Source organism: Sphaerodactylus townsendi, linkage group LG10, assembly GCF_021028975.2.
Source record: "Sphaerodactylus townsendi isolate TG3544 linkage group LG10, MPM_Stown_v2.3, whole genome shotgun sequence".
In the NCBI taxonomy this organism is placed as follows: Eukaryota; Metazoa; Chordata; class Lepidosauria; order Squamata; family Sphaerodactylidae; genus Sphaerodactylus; species Sphaerodactylus townsendi.
The window spans coordinates 5,141,257-5,150,525 of NC_059434.1; positions in this window are offsets into that span (position 1 = coordinate 5,141,257).

The following is a 9,269-nucleotide window of genomic DNA, read 5'->3' on the forward strand; positions in this document are numbered from 1 at the left end:
ATGGGCTTCTTGTTGCTCAATCTTAATTATTAATATATCCAAACACATTATCCTACAATAATTATGTCTGATCTAACAATTCAATTCAATTCATTAAATTCAATAGGCCAACCCTTCCCTTTCAGCCATCCCTTTGTAATAGGAACAGAGTATTTATTGCTTTTCGCATTCCCTTGACCAGGGGTAGAGAACCTTTAACACTCAAAGAGCCATTTGGACCCGTTTTCCACGGGAAAAGAAAACACTTGGAGCCGCAAATAATTTTTGACATTTAAAATAAAGATAACACTCTCTATATAGGGCTTTTTTAACCTTTTACTCTGCTCATTCTGAGAAGCGCATGGATGCGCCCACCCTGCTGCCTGCAGGTCGGGCAAGGATGAAGCTGGCGGCTCCAGCGGGGCGGGCGAGAGGGGAAGCCCGCGGCGAGGCCCAGCCGACCGTGGGCAGTTGGTGCGCCAGCCCTGCTGCCTGCAGGGTGGGCAAGGATGGGGTCGGCGGCTCGGCTCGTGGAGCCATAGTGCAAGGGCAGAAGAGCCGCATGCGGCTCTCGAGCCGCAGGTTCCCTACCCCTGCCCTTGACAGACACTACTGATGGTATAGGCACAGAGTAATCTGAAGGCCAGGGAAAAAAGCCAGAAAAATTAGGAGAGGCATCTTATTTTTCTGTGGCTGCTCTCTGCGTCAGAGCCCCCCTCCCCATTTTTATTTGTTGTTAATTAACAGTTTGGGGAGCTCTTGGAATTTTTTTTTCACTTCTGGAATGAGAAAAATGCTTTATTCACTTAAAATGTTTCATATGAAAAGTTTAATGTAAGAGAATTCGTAGTACTAAACAATGGCTAATTCTGTTGTATGTTGTAACATACAGAAGTCAAAAAATATGTTTCCCACAAGAAGTTCAGGAAGCAGCACTTTGCAGCCCCCTCCGGCAGTGGATGTTGCTTGCATAATATTTAAATGTTATAAATACGCAACATTGTACAATGTTCTATGTTAACTTCCAAATGATGGGTATTCGCTCCATAAAATAACTATTACCGTATATACTCGTGTATAAGTCGACCCGCATATAAGTTGAGGCACCTAATTTTACCACAAAAAGCTGGGAAAACTTATTGACTCGCGTATAAGTCGAGGGTGGGAAATGCAGCAGCTGCTGGTAAATTTAAAAAATAAAAATAGATACCAATAAAATTACATCAATTGAGGCATCAGGAGGCTAAATGTTTTTGAATATTTATTTCAAAGAAAAACAGTAAACTGGCTCTGTAAGTGGAAAAGAGGGTCAACAAGAACAATATGGTATCAACAATAACTTTAAAAGTACAAAAACCTTAGCTCAACCAGCAACCAAGCTAAAACACAAGAGTTAAAATCCTTCAAAACTGGATTCCTCATCATCATCTGTATGTCCAAATGTAACCCAACTTAGATTTTAAGAGGGATATTATCAGAAATGGAAAATCTACTATTAGCTTCCATTGTAAACAATGGGAGATGGGGCACCCCTTTGGGGATCAATAACTTCGGATCCCCTGACCCAAACTTCACCAAACCTGGCTGGTATCATAAAGAGACTCCCCTGATGAGACCAGCCAGGTTTGGTTAAGTTTGGTTCAGAAGGTCCAAAGTTATGGACCCTCAAAAGGGTAGCCCCATCTACTAATAGCTCCCATTGAAAACAATGGGGAATGGGGCACCTCCTTTGGGGGTCCATAACTTTGGACCCCCTGAACCAAACTTTACCAAACTTGGCTGGTATCATCGGGAGTGTCTTCTGAGGGTACCCTGAAATTTTGGTGCCACTAGCATAAAAACTGCTCCCCCTGCTGGCCGGCAAAGTAAAAACATAAAAAAATTTAATGATTCGCATATAAGTCGAGGGGAGCTTTTTCAGCATTAAAAATGTGCTGAAAAATTCGACTTATACATGAGTATATACGGTACATTATTTCAATTTTTCCCTACCATTTCTCAAACAAAAGCGGGTAACGAGTTTCTTCCCATGGTTTCAAAACTTCCAAGATCTGTACATCTTTCATTAAGCATACAATCAAGGACATACATGGAAGCGCTCATATATTTAGATACAATTATTGTATTTTGCACTTCCCAACATGAAACTACGATTTCCAACTTAACGTAGGGAAGAAATTACAAATGTTCCTCTGAGAATCTTACTAGATAGAAAGGTTTATTTACATTTACAAATTAAAATATTTACACCCCACCTTTGGCTGTGACTCTAGGAAGCTTGCTTACAAATCCAAATTGAACAAAATACAATGAAATCCCTAATATACTGGCTGCCGCCCCACCCCCAGCATGTATGTAAAATACAGAGTATAGAAAAGTTATCTATATGGGTAGAAAAGTGACCGACTGTTCTATACTAATAATGGGTTTATTTTAGTTATTTATTTAACTTGTATGTCACTCTTCCCCTCACAGGCTCACAGCAGCTTCCAACATAGTATAAAGAATAAAATCATAAATTAAATTAAAGTTACTATTCAAATCTCAGATGGTCACTAGTCCAATCACCTTAAATATACAAAAATCCTGAACCATAGTTAGTTTAATTTATTGGCTTTATATCCCGCCAAGGATGGGTTTAGAGCAGCTGACAAACAATATAATACAATATAAATATATTTCCATATAAACAATAAAATGTATTTTGCAATGTATGATGCTGTGATGTCTGCTATTTGCTGACGTTTTACTGCCCATGTTCATTGATGTTAGCTGTTTATTGCAATGTACTTGATGTTACTGGTATTGATACTGCAATTTACGCCATTGTTGTACGCCGCCCTGAGCCCTTGGGGGGGGGGGGGCAGGATACAAAACGAGTCAATCAATCAATCAAAATCAACAACAGTTAGAATTTGAATGCTCAAAACTATTAAAATCATTGTGTGTAAGCCACTCCACAAACCATTCTAAAGTTCTGTTCATGTGAACACAAGCACATTTCTACCAAGTTGTTTGAAGATTAGGCCTCACTTATGAATTGCTTCAGACATGTTAACAACAGAAGAACATATAGCTGTTTCTCCCGCAAAGGAAGACGAGGCGCGCAACAGTCTACAGTGCATGAAATCACACTCTGATATGAAGAGCGGCACCCTACAAAGGGAACAGGGGGCTTTGTTTGTAAAATCACACAATCTCATGAACAAACAATGAAAGAGTTCCATTTTTTGGTTCCTTCTTAGCTATAACTCTAGTAGGATATGAGCAGTCATGCTGGCAGGGGCTGAGGGGAATTGTAGTCCATGAACATCTGGAGAGCCGCAGATTGCAGACCCCTGCTCTAGCCCATCAAGGCTGAGGGTGGGGCCCCAAAACTATGGGCACTTGGGGACCACATTAGAATGGCCAGTGCTTACAGGGTGTAGCATCTTCAATCAAAATGCAACAAAATTATTAACCTACCCGAAAGCAAACATTCAGAGGTCAACGAAGAGAAGAAGAAGAGAAGAGTTTGGATTTATATCCCCCCCCCTTTCTCTCCTGCAGGAGACTCAAAGGGGCTTACAATCTCCTTGCCCTTCCCCCCTCACAACAAACACCCTGTGAGGTAGGTGGGGCTGAGAGAGCTCAGAAGAACTGTGAGAATAGAGAATAGCCAAGGAAATTGTGCCCCTCTTCTGGGGCAAGTGTTCCAGGGAAAGCAAATCCACTGGTGCAACTGTGCCCCACTTTCACCAAAAGATTCGCCTCCCACCCCTTGAGATGGGGCCATCAGTCACTTCTGTGGTCCCATTCAAACATCAGATCCAACCACGATTTGTACTAAAATAATAATTTAATGTGAAGGAGCTCTTAACCTCCTACGCCACTGCTGCTCCAGAGCTGTTAACTTGAACATAATCCATTTTATAACAATATTTTACTGTGGAATCCTATTCGCTAAACATGTGGCTGTTTTCTGTTAGTTTCAGACACTGCGATTGTGCGCACTGGCCTATCCCTTTTGACAAAGTGGGTCACTCTGCATTGACTTTTTGGAAACAAAGCTGCTCTTCCAAACAGTAATATGTAAACCTTCAACTTAACTTGGAAACATATAACTTGCAAAGATCACAGAACAGAAGCAAAGAACAGGTGGAAGTAAGAAAACCGGAATTAACACTGAAATATCACTAATAAATGCCTACTGTTCATACAGAAAGAGGATGAGAAGAGGGAGGGGCAAGAAGGCATCACATCATGAAGAAATCCAAAAGGATCTGTCCAAAGTGGGTGAATACAAAAACTGGGGAAAGAGGTTCAAGTATAGGTGAGAATAAATTCATTCCACCTAGGGCAAAAAATAAATAAATCATAACTTCATACATTTATACCAAGGGTGCCTGAACTGGCATTAATTGATCAAGAACAAGAGTTTGAGTTTCTGGTGGACAGCTCACCCCAAGTATTCGTGTGTGAAAAAGGCAAGTCTATGCTGAGGATTATTAGGAAATAGCTGAAAATCAAGCAGCCAATATCATAATGCCCTCGAATAAACCTGGGGGACAACCATACTTGAAATTCACACTGAGCTGGAAAAGGCACAGAATGAAGACAGTCAAATCTTTTTCAGCATAAAAATGACACCAGATTTGAGAATTCATCTGCCATTTCCTGGACCGCCTTTCTTCTGCAATGCTCCCTTTTGGTCCTCCTAGTGCAGCGGTGGCGAACCTTTGGCACTCCAGATGTTATGGACTACAATTCCCATCAGCCCCTGCCAGCATGGCCAATAGGCCATGATGTCAGGGGCTGATGGGAATTGTAGTCCATAACATCTGGAGTGCCAAAGGTTCGCCACCACGGTCCTAGTGCCTTGGGGACAGAACTAGATAGACGCCCAGGACCCAAACAGAGCATTCTGGAATAGACGGTCCAGGAAATGGCAGATGAATTCTCAAATCTGGTGCCTTGTTTACCTTGAAAAGGGTAAAACATGATCCGGGGGGTTGGTTCATGGTCCCTATGAGGAAAAGCTGTAACACTTATTGCTCTTTAGATGAAGGAGGGAAAGAGTCTGGGAAGGCTTGCAGAATTATAAACGCTCAGAGAGACTGAATAGCAATACTTTTTCTCTCTGCCCCATAGAACTAGAACTTTGGGCTAGAGGTCACTTAATCAAGTTGACCTGGCAGTAAATTCAAGAACAACATAAGGAAGTTCTTCACAAAACACTTGTTTTCTGCAGTTCACTGTCACAAGATGTGACAATCACCCCAACGTAAAGGTCCACAAAAAGAGATTAAACAAATTCAAGATAGGTGTCATTGCCACTCTTTAAGAGTACAGTGGCTGATCCCTGAGCAAAGGATCACGCATGGACACGATAGGCATCTCTACATACTTAGTAGGCTCCCCAGAAATGCAGGAAAAGACAACTTAGTAAGCTAACATAAATAACAAAAATACCCAAATATGGACTGACAGAATATTCTTCAGGAACACATTAAAACAGCCGGGTCAGAAAATGGAGGGAGAGGAAGTAAGTCCTTACGTTTTTAAAAAGCCCTGGGAAGGAAGGGAGAAAAGCACCGTGGGATCACCAGGACCTCACAGGCTTACAGCTTAGTATTTGCCATGATGTCCAAAATGGACGCTTCAGGTTCAGAGGCAGCGAGTAAACTGGCCAACACCTTCTAGCAGGCAGCGACAGGGAACGGCTCCTGCCCCTGTGCCTTGCTCAGGAATTTCCAGGAAACATCTGGGTGGTCCCTGGGGGAAACAGGATGCTAGAGCTTTGGTCTGAGCAGGCAGGGCTATCCTGAGATCAACAGTTCCACAGAACTGTGACTGTCAGAAAATGTTGTAAAAATGGAACAGAGGCACCAATTCAATTTCAGTAGTTTCTGGACCACTCGACCACTTGCACAGATCCTAATGAATCTGATGCCACTTCTCTGGGCGGGAAACTGCATAAAGGACATCCCTTGTGATGACCCTATTCATGTCTCCAAAGCAGAATGTAGATACGCTGAAAAAGTATAATGATAGCAGCCTGCCAGGATGCATACACATAACTGCAAATTTTCCAGAATACACACATGTCATTGTGGTGTTCTACTTGTAAGATCTGTACAACTTCCATGTAGTATGTGAAACCTCCTTAATAGCATTATAAGTGAACAGCAACTGTGGATGCAACAAAACAGTTCTGATGTTGATTCTGGTGGGTTTTCTGGGCTGTGGTCTGGTGGATCTTGTTCCTAATGTTTCGCCGGCTGTGACAACCCGGGTAGCCCCAAAAGGTGAGGAGACTGTTTTGACCCACCTCTTAAGCCAGCCTTATGTCACTGGAATCACAAACAAACAGGGGCGAAGGAGAGAAAAAGAAATTCCCCTTTTTGGTACCTGTTTCAAGTGCCAAGCCCCAGGGAGATATTCCCTCAGGAAATTGTTCCTTAATGGCTTTAAGGATCTCCCTAATAAAAATATTAAAGTTCGCTGCCATCAAAATATAACTGGGATGTAGCTTATAAGCTGCCAGCAAGACACCACCTTTCCTGGGCACACAGAGAGAAATCAGACTGGAACTGATGGTAACTTAGACAGAACTTGTACAGTTTATTTTGGCTAACATGCAGGCTTCTCAGGTGATCTGAGAGGTTTCCAAAAGCTTGTCGGTTACAGAAGGAAAACTTATTTCTTGAGATGTTACTCCACAGTTACTCCACACTGTGATCACACGCAGGTGTCACTTCTCTTGAAAGAGGTTCAAAACTTAAGCTTTCTCACGAAGAGGTTTCACTTTACTTCAGCTTCCCTTACACAAAAGGTTTTGCTTTGAGTTGTTATCTCACAGACACTAGATTTTACTGCACTGATACCCACTGATCACACCCAAACACACAGTCCAAGCCCAGGAGATTCTGGCACACTCGGCCTCCCTCTCTCCCACTAATCCTAATATGGCTTCACTGCCTCTGGACCGGCTTCTCCCAGACTGGTGATACTGGTGATACACACAGGGGCAAGGCAGACTCGATAGGTCTGGACAGTTTCAAACTGTCAAGCTCCTGAATGGCGCTTCAGCCTGCACCAATTCAAGGCCTCCTCTCTCTGTCAAGCATACACAGCTTAGACAGGGACTGGACTTCTGTCAGCCAACTCTGCTGAGACAGAATCCTTTTCTTCCAGAACTGCCAGACTCCTCTCTGCCAGACTCTGCTCTGCTCTGACTGATCTGACAGACTCTGTTCTCAACTGACTCTAAGTGCTGTAAGCACACTAGCTCCCCCTAGCTTTGGCCAAATGTCATTGGTCCCTTCCCAACCAATCAGGTGGGTTCTCTGCTTGGGGAGCCTTTTTTCCTCTTACTCTGGCTGTTGCTAAGGTCTTCTCCATTAGGCCTGTTGTACGCCGGTCCTTCAGGGCTGACTCTCCCTGGAAACCAAAATGCCTCATACGGGCATTCGTCAACAGGGAAGTCTGTTGTACACTGTGTAAGCCCCTTTTCAAGCTATCCAGGTGAGTGGCCATCACCACCTCCTGTGGCAGCATATTCCAAACACCAATCACACGTTGTGTGAAGAAGTGTTTCCTTTTATTAGTCCTAATTCTCCCCCCCAGCATTTTCAATGAATGCCCCCTGGTTCTAGTATTGTGAGAAAGAGAGAAAAATGTCCCTCTGTCAACATTTTCTACCCCATGCATAATTTTATAGACTTCAATCCTATCCCCCCTCAGACGTCTCCTCTCCAAACTAAAGAGTCCCAAACGCTGCAGCCTCTCCTCATAGGGAAGGTGCTCCAGTCCCTCAATCATCCTTGTTGCCCTTCTCTGCACTTTTTCTACCTCTTCGATTTTCCTTTTTGAGATGTGGCAACCAGAACTGAACACGGTATCTGGCTGGGACTGAGTGGGCGGGAAGATTGTTTCAGGGTGCAATGCCAGGAGTGCCTGGACTAGCGTGGCTACCTTGTTGGGTCCTGACTGTACAGCCGCTGTACTTGAAAATGAGCTTGAGTGGGAGAGCACAGGCGCAGTGGGTGTGAGCTTTACTCCCCTGGGTTGGTTTTGGTGCAAGGAGCGGTTCTTGTTGTCCAAAGTGCTCTCCTTGTGCTCTGACCACCACCCTGCCTGCCCCTCTGCATGCTTTATGTCTCCATGCAGGGATCTGACAGGCAGCATGCACTGCAGCACAATCTACTTTGTGATGCTGCTCACTGGGGTTTTTAAACGGCAGGATGCCCAGCCATTGGTTCCGACAGAAGGTGCTTGGATGGCGCGGGACCTCACTTCAAAACTCAGCTCATTGGGGCTGATCAGCTCAGAGAGTAAGATTCATATCTGCCAGAATTGGGGCCTTTACAGTAATGGCCTGGAGTTGGACCTCCTTACCTTTAGGAAGATACATGGTACACCCACCACGGTTAACCACTGAACTCCCTGACTTCATTCATTTTTTAAAAAATTTGACACCAACAGTTTCTTCTTCAATTAACGTATCACATACATTTAAGGAGATCTCCTCCCCTTGAACCACTTCCCCCTGTGATGTTCTGGACACATGTTTTGAGGGTAAGCATATCTAGAACCATGGACTGGAATGGGGGAGGGGAACTACCTTCAGGAAGAGAAGCTTTGACAGAAGAAGAGTTGGATTTATATCCCCCCTTTCTCTCCTGTAAGGAGACTCAAAGGGGCTTACAAACTCCTTTCCCTTCCCCCCCCCCCCAACAAACACCCTGTGAGGTAGGTGGGGCTGAGAGAGCTCAGAAGAACCGTGACTAGCCCAAGGTCACCCAGCTGGCGTGTGTTGGAGTGCACAAGCTCATCTGAATTCCCCAGATAAGCCTCCACAGCTCAGGCGGCAGAGCAGGGAATCAAACCCAGTTCCTCCAGATTAGTGTACACCTGCTCTTAACCACTACGCCACTGCTCCACGAGACCACCATTGTGAGCTGTGTTGGGGTCCTTCATGTACACCTAATTAGTTGCCTGGAGCGCACAAGCCAATCTGATTCATTAGATAAGCCTCCACAGCTCAGGCACCAGAGTGGGGAATTAAACCCGGTTCTCCACCTGCTCTTAACCACTACGCCACTGCTGCTCCCAGTGTAAGCTAGGGGAAGGATTTTGCTAGCTTTCCCCACATCCACACTCATGTTTTTCTACATGATGGGTGCTTTGAAGGACTTCCTTTTAGCCCTTTCAACATTTTTAATTTTAAAGCCCCTCATAACTGCCATAAGTTGTTTCCTAATTTTGTTATGGAAACAAAGAAAAGGGAGTCAGAGTTCTAGACTTAT